The 11652-nt window shown below is 47.8% G+C and overlaps 1 long non-coding RNA gene across 1 annotated transcript; it reads right to left on the minus strand.

Moving 5' to 3' along the window:
• Positions 1-3615: 3615 nt before the first annotated feature.
• Positions 3616-6851, minus strand: LOC146201579 (uncharacterized). The gene is made up of 2 exons (XR_014703562.1): positions 6574-6851; positions 3616-5219 (listed from the first exon to the last, which is right to left on the minus strand). It is a non-coding gene; the product is annotated as an uncharacterized LOC146201579 (long non-coding RNA).
• Positions 6852-11652: the final 4801 nt, after the last annotated feature.

Consider the following 11652-nt stretch of genomic DNA (forward strand, 5'->3'; position numbering starts at 1 on the left):
CCTGAAATGTTTTAATACTTGTGAAGCGCCAAGGCAGAGTGTGTGACATAACAAAATTTGATTCATTGCAGACCAGGGAATGTTCGTGTTAAGTGCCTGTGCTACCGGAGCCAGAAAAAGTCTTCTCGGCCATATGAGGTTGAACGGACTTTAGAAGCCTGCGGATCCGTTATATTGTCGAAGTGCCAGTGTACTGTTGGCATAAGTGGTGTCTGCAGTCACAGCATGGCAGCACTCAAACTCCCAGTCCTTTCGAAGAGCAATGGGTACCAGGAGCCCCCCCCCCCCCCCCCTCCCACTTCCCTGAAGTTTCTTGTAAGGAGCTCCCTTAACAGTGGCGGTGTCTGCATGCGTAGTACCCCATTCGCACCACTGCCACTTGAATTCGTTGACTGGAGACGTGTCTGGAAGGAGGACTTTGTGAGCCCCTCAGGACTCGATTTTATGATGCAGCCATAGAAGAATCCTCCTTCACGGATGTGACTTCAAAATTACACAGTCTAGATGCCCAGCTGTCTGCGATAGCACCATCTACATTAAGTAGGCACCTCCAGAATGGTGAAATCATTGCAGCAAACTCAATTCTTGGTCCTATACCTTTGGGGAGCCCCCTGCACTACTTAAAGCCCCTTGTTCCCCATGGCTTTCAAGTCGTGTTGTCCCCCGATATACCATGTGGGCACGGCAGAAGTGAAGAGCCAACTCGACCGGACTTGTTCAAGGATTCCATTGCATGGGTGCACAGCTCTGTTAACTGCCCTCCTGAACAGTTGTCTATACTTAAGGTGAGTACATTTTTGCAGTACAGGCTCAATCCATGCAGCAACTCACAGTAAACCATAGTAAACTTCATCTGTTGCAAATTTTATTTTGCTTGAGCCTAGTGACTTTGTTTAGTACTGAAGAAAGCGTCTAACCGGTTTGTTTGAAAGTGAGTACCTAGCCATTTGTGTATAATTCATTGTTAACACTTGATAGTTTGCAATTAAAGACAAGCTTATTTACTGTGAGAACTAACCTGCAATATGCACATTTACTGGGCAGTTGTGATGATAGTCGCAAACATTGTAAATATAATATCCATGTAGTTATGCTGAGATAACTTGCTTTTATAGCTTTTATTTGAAGAATCCTTATTGTTTTTCTTTTTTCTTGAAGTATATTCAGCTCGTTACACTGCATTATTCTGGTCTATACATTATTTCTGAAGAACCATCACTTTTTCTTTTTCCATAGGCTTTGGAGATTTCCTGTGAAGAAGCTTTGGCTTTGGAGCAGAACACAAGACAACAGGCTGGTAGCAATGCGTGGAAGGCAGTACGTCGTCCCTGTGTGACAGCTTCATCATTTGGAGTTGTTATACAACATACAATCTGGACAGAGAAAGGCTTGCACAACTTCAAGTCTCAAACGAGTGCGAGCAGTCCAGTAAGCATGCTTGAATATTGGGCTTTTTTTTTGTCTTGACAATAATCGCAATGGCAGTAACAAGTGTCGTGGATTCACTTTATTGTTATGCGTATGTATACTTTCGCTGCAGTGGTCACTCTCTAGCAAATTTTCAAATGTATGTCGTCACAGTCCACGCCCTGTAGATGTAGAAATGACAAAAGAGTGCTAGTAGCAGCCATTATTTGTGAATATAAGCTATTGTCTCACCTCCCATGCCCTTTCCTAGCATTATCATTATGATAGCACCTGCTTACACTGACATTCAGCCTAATCACGAGGGGAAATTTCATAGGCGTTGCAAGAGCTTGGGTGTAGGACAGCATATTTGGATGCAGCAGCAGCACTAACCGAATCTCCTAACTGGAAATAAAATGAATAAAATTCCACGTGAGGTCAAGACCCATATTTCTTAGCAGCTATTCTGCGTTACACTATTAGTGAAAATTGTGAAAGTACCCGAGCACTGTTAGCTTCTGAGGATTCCTGTCCTGGTCAAGTGCACCGAGCTTCTTCTGACTCAAATATTTTTTCCAGTACACTATTAGTCTCCCCCCCCCCCCCCCCCCCCCCCCCCCCCCCGGCTACAGTGGTCATTGTATCACAAATTTTCAAATGTATGTCGTCACAGTCCATGCCCCGTAGATGTAGAAATGACAAAAGAGTGTTAGTAGCTGCCATTATTTGTAAATATAAGCTATTGTCTCACCTCCCATGCCCTTTCCTAACATTATCTATATGATAGCACCTGCTTACACTGACATCCAGCCTAATCACAAGGGGAAATTTCATAGACGTTGCAAGAGCTTGGGTGTAGGACAGCATATTTGGATGCAGCAGCAGCACTAACCGAAAATAAAATGAATAAGATTCCAATGAGGCAAAGACTCATATTTCTTAGCAACTATTCTGCATTACACTGTTAGTGAACATTGTGAAAGTACACGAGCACTGTTAGTTTCAGAGGATTCCTGTCCTGGTCAATTGCACCGAGCTTCTTCCGACTCAAACATTTTTTCCAGTACACTATTAGTACCCCCCTCCCCCCTTTATGTTATTTCAAGTTGTTTGTTTTTTTCACAGGTATGGTATTGCCAATGAGCAGCCAGCAGTGCACAGATACACCTGCGCCATGAGAACAAGAAGCCGTGAGGTGGAGGCTTTTGGGTGTGGACGGCTGATGGACCCATCTTGTCCATGGTTGGGAGCGTCACCTAACTGGGTCATCTTTGACCCCTGTGAAGAACCAAAGCATGGCCTTTTAGAAGTGAAGTGCCCATACAGCTTAAAGGGCAAAGCCTTAGAAGAAATAGGAGACTCACACTATATGAAACCGGATGAGGAGGGTGTCTTCAGACTAGACCGCAGCCACCAGTACTACTACCAAGTAGTACTTGGGCAAATGGCTGTTTCAGGACTCCGCTGGACTGATTTCGTTGTGTTTTCAGAGAAGTTAATGATTGTGGAGCGTATCAGATTTTCTGAAGAAGACTGGGCTGATGCTATGCCTAAGCTTAATACTTTCTTTTTTTCTTAACCCTTGCCATATCTGGCTTCAAAACAGCCAGCTTTCTGAGTATTTATTTTCTTCTTCATGCCCTGTAAGCTATGATACTAAAGCTAGCAGCTATATCTATGCATTATTTGATCTGGACAAAGTGGCACTATCAGTTAAAAGTAGCGTTTGATGAAACATGCAAGGCTAACCGCTGTTAATTTCGTGTTCCTTAGAGTGAATGACATACAATGTTAGGGAAAACACTGCTAAGGTTCGGAGCTTTTTTACATTTTTTGTTCCTCACAAGGCGTGCAATAATACATGAAGCACTATTAAGGCTGGCAATTTACAATTTTTGTTGTTGCAAAGTATCATAATAAGTAATCATGTGTGCAGTATAAACGAAATACTGTTTATACATGCTTGCTATGAAAACAAACTGATTTCCATGTTCACCATACACCAAATAGAAAACGTTTTGCTTTGTGTGCTGATAAATAATACATTAAATACCAGATTCCACAAAATGCAATTTTCCTTTAATAAATCTTACGAATGCTTTCGGCCATGTACATTAATTAACCATCTGCCTGAGAACACATGACTGGGTGGCCATTTTCAGGTTCATCAGCATCACACACAAGAGGAGACTGAAAATTGGTCAGAAGTGTATACACACTACCCACATTTCATTCATGACTGGTCCCAAAGAGAGTGGGATTGGCCTGTCAAATGTATGAAAGTTTTTTATGCGCTGAATGCGCCTTTCTACGTGTATGCGCAGAGGTGCAATTTCCTGGGTTTCTTGTACCTCCTCTTCGTTGAACTGGTTCCTTGTAAGAAAAGGCGGAGTGTTCAGTCCTACTCCAATGTCTGCAAGCAAATCGTTGATCCTAAATCCTTTGTCCGCCATGACGTCACCTTGGTCGAAAGGAAGGGTTAAGAAGCCACTCTGTCGAACGCATTCCTTATCGGAAATCGATCCTGGAAAAAGGTTGTACACAAAGGTCACTGTGCCATCAGGTGAATTTCCTATAAAGCCTTTGAATGTATTCGTCGATTTGTATGTGGAAAATGTTGCCGATTGTACAGCTAGTGAACTAGCTGACTGGCACCTGATTTCTGTAGCATCCAGAATGATTCTTGTGGAACCATGCTTTGCTCTGAAAACTGAAGGCATGTCCTCATGGACTTCTCTTTTCGACAGCCACAGAGGCATGCGAGTTAGGTGTAAGGAACTTTAACTTGTCCACGTGATGCAAATTCTTGACTGTGGCAATTGAAATGCAGAACCTGTCAGCCTGTCAGCTAAGTCCTTCTCAAAAAGTCCTAGGCGCAGCCTCACAAGGAAAAAAAAAAATTAATTTTCCACTGTGAGGCTCTTAGGCCTGTCCATTCTGGATGGTGTTGATTGCTGTTCAGGCTATGACTGTTGCGCAGACCACATCCTTATGTTATCTCCGTTATCACCAGGGTTCAAGAATTCCAAAATTGTTTTAAACATAGTGTATGATGGCAAGCCTCCATAGAAGCGCATGTCGTCGTCATTGTGCATGAACCGCTGGACGGAAAATTGCTTCCCAATTTTTTTCTCTAACTCCTGCGATCTTTCTTTAGCCAGCTCAAGCTCCCTACTGACTCGAAACAATGTTTCTTTGACGAGCTGCAGTTCTTTTTCTTGTTCCTTGGCCTGCTGCAGCTGCACTTCAACACTGGCGATGTTTTCTTTTGATGGCCTCAGCTCTCCCTGCACTGAAGAGAGTTGTAGTTCAAGCTCCTTTATTATCTTTTCATACACCTCAACTTTTCTTTGGCCAAGGCAGTCAAGTTTGCAGACAGTCTACCTGTGCTGCAGCATGTAGTTTTCTGTATTAGAAGCACTAAATATGTCAGTGCTATGAGCCCCACTAGATTCAAGTGCTTCATCAGGGTCATCGTGCGACGCTATATCACACTGCAATATATGGTCTGGCACATTTTGCTCCTCTTGCTCATCTAAGTGGGTTGCTGAGGTCACAGTATGACGCTCTTTTGATGGCTTTCTTTGTTTCTTGGCGGCATTGGTTGGAAAGCTAAATACGCTTGGCACAGCATGCTCCTTTAGTCTTTTCATCCCTGACTTATACCTCGGGTAGAAATCATCATCTGTGAAATGCTTGGAACACACTTTGGTGTGATGTGTTATTGTAAAGTATTTCCCCACATCTCTGCGTATTGCAACGATCCACTTCTTTCTCAAAGCAGGGTTGCTTGGGAAGCCTAGGAAGGACACCTGCATGAATAAGAAACGGGTGTGTCAACAAGCACATTATCGCTGTGGATGCCAATGTTTGCTGATGCTGAGTACTGGTGTATAAAATATAAAATAAAAATGAACAAAAACAGAAATGATAAAAGAAACATAAATGAATAAATAAAATAAAACAAGAAAGAAAACATCTCTCTCTCTCTCTCTCTCTCTCTCTCGCGCGCGCGCGTGTGTGTGTGTGTGTGTGTGTGTGTGTGTGTGTGTGTGTGTGTGTGTGTGTGTGTGTGTGTGTGTGTGTGTGTGTGTGTGTGTGTGTGTGTGTGTGTGTGTGTGTGTGTGTGTGTGTGTGTGTGTGTGTGTGTGTGTGTGTGTGTGTGTGTGTGTGTGTGTGTGTGTGTGTGTGTGTGTGTGTGTGTGAGAGAAAGAGAGAGAGAGAGAGGCGCTATCCTGTCATACCCTTAACGGCGGAGCTTAAGTGCTCCCCTATTTTTCTTTTTTTATAACCATATGGTATAAATCTGATTTATGAACACAGCCAATTGCACCAAGCACGAGCAATGCGCAGTAATGGAAGTTGACTTTTCAAATTACTTTTCGTTTTAGTGGAGTTCCTCTTTACCGAAGCTTCCCATATGTTAGCGCTTGCATATGAGGTTAAGGCTTCAAATATGTCTACTATCTGACAGAGGGAATAAACGAGAAATCGGCATACTTATACACGACTGAATTTCAGGTGGCTGTAAATTATCAAATTATCGAGCGACTCGACAAAGCCCACAAAAGTGAAACGCAAGCTTCCCGATTTTATTGGCCGTGCTGGCAGCTATATTTAGGCACAGAACGCAAACCTGAGCTGGGCGCTCTGGACGCGTACCGGACTTCGGACGCATCATCACGCGATAACATCTTTCGAAACGGGCTAGCCGTGAGGATATTACGGCACACTAGTGGGATGTCATCTTTTCCTGCTTTACTAGACGCCGCGGGTTTAGAAGCCGCTTTTGCAGCGTGAAGCACGCAGCTCGGGCGCACTGGACAACCGCTTTGCTTTCTGCACCAAACACTACCATTTCGTACGACGGTGAAAAGTAGTTTCGGTAATCATGCCCTTGTCGTAAGTCAAATACAGACTACGTATACAAAAGGTTTCAACGAACCTATTTGCACTATAGCGTTCGTTATACATGCATTGCTCCTTCTCCCGTAGCATTATCCTTCAAGTTCACAAGGCTCCATAGGATGCAAAACAACCTTCTTAGTTGATATCACGTTCTGTGATCAAGCTCCCATGTGAAAGTAATGCTTGACAGGATGCAAGTGACACTTGTAAACGCGATTAGGATTGCTAACGAGCGGTCGCATACACACGTATACATACCTTGTTTCCGTGCGCGTCTACGACGGTGCGCTGGCTGCAGAAGGGCACGCAGCAGCATATTGGCATTCCGAATAGAGCTTGGTGCTAGCAGCGACTGCTATGATGTCAAAACATGAAACAATCGCTTGTGAGCCTTACAACGCAGCTTGAAGTGCACGCACGGGTTCCACGATGGCGCACACTGACAGCATGAGAGGCACGCCGCACGAACGGACTGAACAAAACATAGCCAGCCGCCGCGCACAGTTTGTATTTCTTTCACTAGATGGCGCTAGCTTTTGGCGGTAGCTTTTGTTGCTCCCTCCTCGCCGAGAGGGAGCAACAAGCGGAAACTGAAGGAGCTGAAGGAGGCACGTGTGTAGGTGCTCCTCGCCGATCTCGCCGGAAGAGGGCAGTCATCGTTCCCTATCTGTATGTACGCGAAATTTGAAATGTGCTATGAATTCAGGGGCCCAATTAGGATTGATTTCCATCCTGAATTGACACAGCAGTAGTCGCCGCGACGAGCACCGATGTTGCTATGCTCCGGACTCAGGCCTACCTGCCTCAAAGGTGAGCGACACGACACTTACTCATCCTCCTCCCCCGACGCTCCCAGTCGAGCGTGCAGCTGCCACGGAGGATCAACCGGTTCTCCCTTCTATGGGACCATCCCTCCCGCGTTCCCGCTCCTACGAAGGCCCGTACGCGAGGATGGGCAAGCGCACGGAAAACGAACAGGATGGTCCGTCGATTAAATGCGACTGTTGCGACCGCTAGGTCTATCTGGACGAGACGCCTTTCGATAGCGTTGCCTCTGCCACGGACAAAGCTTTTGTCTGTAAAATATGTCTACGGATGGAGGACATCTCGGCTCGACTAATGACACAATACCAGCTGAATTGTGTGGAGCTCCAGAATAGGGTGGATGCACTGGAAGCTATGGTTAGGGAGCTAGCCTCGAGATTGACATTGAAGCGCACAAATACCATGCCACGAGAAATATCTGACACTAGTGATACAAATACCAGTCAGGAGACATTCTCGACAGTACAAGGAGGACAAGTTATGAGGGAAGATCCTTCAGTTCGTGAGACAAACGACATACCAGATAACCAGGACGCGCTGACGTCGCAAACAATGCAGGACTGCGTCCATGGCGTGATGGGTGGCGATGCCCATCTAGAATCGGAAGCCGCGGCGAGGCAATCGGGTACGATGGCATTAGACACTCCGAAGGGCAGTTCAGCCGCTGGTGAGGTGTCAAGAACGAACGAGATGGCATTTATCGGGGACACCCCGCTGGTCAAAGTGCTAAACCCAGTCAACGTCCAGATGAATCGACGCAGGGATGAAAACCATCCGCACACAGGGAGCCGGGAAAAGGCACCCCATAGCCAGCAAAGGTCAGGACATCCGCCTCGAAATAGTAAACGACGAGCTCCCAAACAAAATAACAGAGATAAAGGATACCCCGCATCCGATGTGGCACGAGAGATCATCCTTGTCGGTGATGAGAACGTTGGTAAACTCTCGGCAGCCTTGCAGGAAGCGGTCAGTGTCCCGAAAGCACTTGGGTTCCTATAAAATAAACGTGCGTCAACCGATGAAGCAATAAAACGCATCAACCACTATGAAGACCAGGCCCGACATGTACCGCGCCGATATGGGATACATATAGGACTTGCAGAGGCACTTCAGCGTAAACCGGAGCTTATCACCCAATTCCTGGAAGCTGCCTGGGCGGACTCCCCAGCGGGCCTCATAGTATGCTCAGTGCCCGAAGTTACCACTCGAGGAGGGGAGGTTCGCGCAGAAGTACTGACCGCTAACGCTCAGCTAAAGGGATGGTGCAAGCGAAACCGACATCGCTTCATTGACCTCAGCAAGGGCTGGACCCCAACAATGCTGGACAAGAACGGAATTCACTACACCACCGAGGGTGCCCAGTTTGTTGCAACGAGGGTGAGCGAAGCCACGAAGAATGTTTTAGCCCCGCGCCCTCGCTACGAACACAAGGACAGAATAAAACAGCCGCAGCACACCCGGACACCGCAAGCCCGACAAGTCCAGCAACACCAACAGGCCCCACCCGCAGAATGCACGAGTCAGACTGCAGAGTCGCAGAGCACACCTCAGCTACCGCCAGCAGTGCAACCCCCCCACCAGCAGGCGCAGGGAATAGCCAACATCCACCCTCCCCCCCCCCCCCCACTGGGGTGCTATACCAATCCCAGTGTGGAGCCCCCAGGCCACACTACCGACAATGTACGCCGCTGTGGGAGGGTTAGTCAGGCACCACCTAATGCTGCCTCACCGCCTGGCCCAATAAGGCGCCGACGAAACCACGCACGTCGCCGCAGACATCCCGCCGCAGTTCGCATAGGCTTCCTGAACCTCCACGGAGCACGAAAAGAGGCAAACTGGGAAGAACTGTTCGAGACACTAAACAAAGAGGACTTCACCCTGTTCGCGGTAGCTGAGACTCATCTTAGGGACTTAGAGGAACCCCCGGTCCACGAACGATGGCAATGGCCTGGAAACAATCGCGAACAGGGGTCCCGCAAAGAAGGAGGAGTCGGGATGCTGTGGAGAAGCGACTCCACGTGGGAAAGGCTAATAGACGCGTGCTGTGAGCACATATGGATTACTGGCACCATCCTGGGTATGCCCTTGATCGTCGGCGTGGTATATCTTGCCGTGACGTGCGGACAACACGATGGGAATTCCCAAATTATGCAGTGCCTCACAGAGGATATTCAGAGGTGGGCTTCCGGTAAATAGGTGATACTCATGTGCGACTTTAACGGGCATATTCAGTCATTACATGGCTACCAGGATTACAATGGCCAGATCATGATCGACTGGGCCCACAAGCACGGCCTGGAAATTCCCAACCTCCGGGCCGACTGCGAAGGACAGTTCACTTGGAGTGCCAGAAGCAGCCGTTCAACAATAGACTACGTGCTTGTGTCGCCTAAGCTGGCAGCCAGCATCACGCAGATACACATCGATGAAGATGGCTGGTTTAGTGTCGGTAGCGACCACAACCGCATTCGACTGTCTATGGCAACCACCACACACCGCACTTCCAAGATAGGGAACCAGAGCTCGGAAAAACGCTATCTTCGAGTGGACTCATATGAAGCTGTGGCCAATTCATTTGAAAACAGCAACTCGCGCAGGGAGGCTACCACGTACGCCGAGTACGTCGGAGAGCTGCTGCGCATCATGAACCAGCACGCAGTTCGCGCTTCATCTCGGGGAGGAATGCGGCGCAAAAAGTGGTGGGACGATGAAGTTAGCGCGGCGCACGGCCAACCGCCTGCATCGCAGAGCGGTCAAGCAACTCCCTGTGGAAGACTGTCAGCTGGCCTGGCAAGAGTACCTTTTTCGCTAGAGGGAGGCGCAACAACTTGTCCAGGTGAAAATGGCAGCATGCAATCAAAAACAGCTACAAGAAATCAAGAAAGTCGGGCGCAACGCCCCACGCAAGTTCTGGGCATATGTGACCTCCCTGGACAGGAAGCCATCAGCTCATGTGCTACGGGACACTAACACAGGTGCAGTGGTCACTGAGCTAACACAACATCTCACAGACCACCTTCACTCAGTATACGGACAGGCTGATCACCGGGAAAAATCCGGCACTGGGGCTGAGACACGTGTACCAACATCGTGCGACAGCGATACTTCAGATCTCAACTCCCGGTCGGTGACAACTAATGCGCTTGACCGCGCCATCGCCCACATAGGGGCTGTTGTGACCGTGCATCGTCCGCACTTGCGCGCTCTATTGTTCGCCTGTGGGCACAGATATGTACTGTGGATATGTGCTGTTGGTGCAAGGGCTCTAGGTGAGCCTGTTTCCATGAATCCTCTTGTGTAAGCCTGTTTTGCTTTGTCGAGACCCTGCAAATGCCAAATTGGCCCTGTCAAGGGAACGTCAAGAAAAATACAAAGAAACGTCGCCCTGTGGGAAATAGCCGGAAGTGCTTTCGTTCAATTGTTCACCCTTCCCGTCGAGAAGCGCTATGGTCAAGTGAGGAATGCCTATTGTTCAAAGGAGACGACGTCCGCTGACGTACAGGACAAGAAAGGAGCATGACGCATACGGCCATTAGAGGAATTGCCGGGAATGCAGGAAAGATTTTCAATTGCCGGAAAGGGACAATGCTTCGAGCAGTATATGGCGCGCACGTGCACTTGGGTTTCTGAGAAGGAAATCCACTTGCCGGAACCAGCATATCGGATCTTTGCTGAATAATAGAAATGTACCTCCTCGCCGTTCCCAAGCTCTACCCGCCAACAAGTGACCACGCCCAACGAAACCATTCCGGACCAGTCAGTGCATCAGACCATCAGTGCAGTGATGTGTTCGATTGGATGCCGATATCTGAGGGGCGTGCCCTGGAACTGGTTGGTTAGCATCTTCAGAGAGGGGCTGGACATAGGGGGTTTTAAGGACATTGCAGAGCACGAAATGGGCTCTGAGCCCTGGGTAAACGGCTCATCCAAATGCTTCTCGCTATTAACTCATAACGCTTGCCATTTTGCTGATATAGCCTTCTTTTTCATGTAAATAAGTTTTCTCAAAGTGCCATTAAACCTGCTTGTATATATTTTACCAACTTCGAAGATTCAATCCTTCATCAACCCGGAGTCTCTGCACGCTACCAAGTGAAGGCCGGGTCGACTTAGTCCCAGCGTCACGACAACTGGTGACCGGCGTTGGGATCTGAATCTACAAGCCACAACATCTGGTGATTGGAGGTGGATCAGAATCTACAAGCCACAACATCTGGTGATCGGAGGTGGCATCTCAAGCAACAAGCAGGAGGAACAATCGGCCAACAAGAGAGCAGCTCGGAACATCGATCGCATGTGTGGGTGAGTGCTTGGCTTTTCTTCTGATGTGGACCAGGTTCTAGAACAGGGTTAGATTTTAGAACTGGTAAAGTGTTGAAACGCCTTTAGGTTTGGTAGTTTGCACAGTTGTTTTGGAAGTAGCCGACACTCGGAGCGATCATGGACCTACAAAAGCTGCAGAAACCGGAACTGTTGCTATTGTGTGAGGAATTGGGAATTGATACAAGTGGT

The sequence above is a fragment of the Amblyomma maculatum genome, chromosome 1 (genome assembly GCF_055883805.1).
Source record: "Amblyomma maculatum isolate TAMU_Amacu chromosome 1, ASM5588380v1, whole genome shotgun sequence".
Lineage (NCBI taxonomy): Eukaryota > Metazoa > Arthropoda > Arachnida > Ixodida > Ixodidae > Amblyomma > Amblyomma maculatum.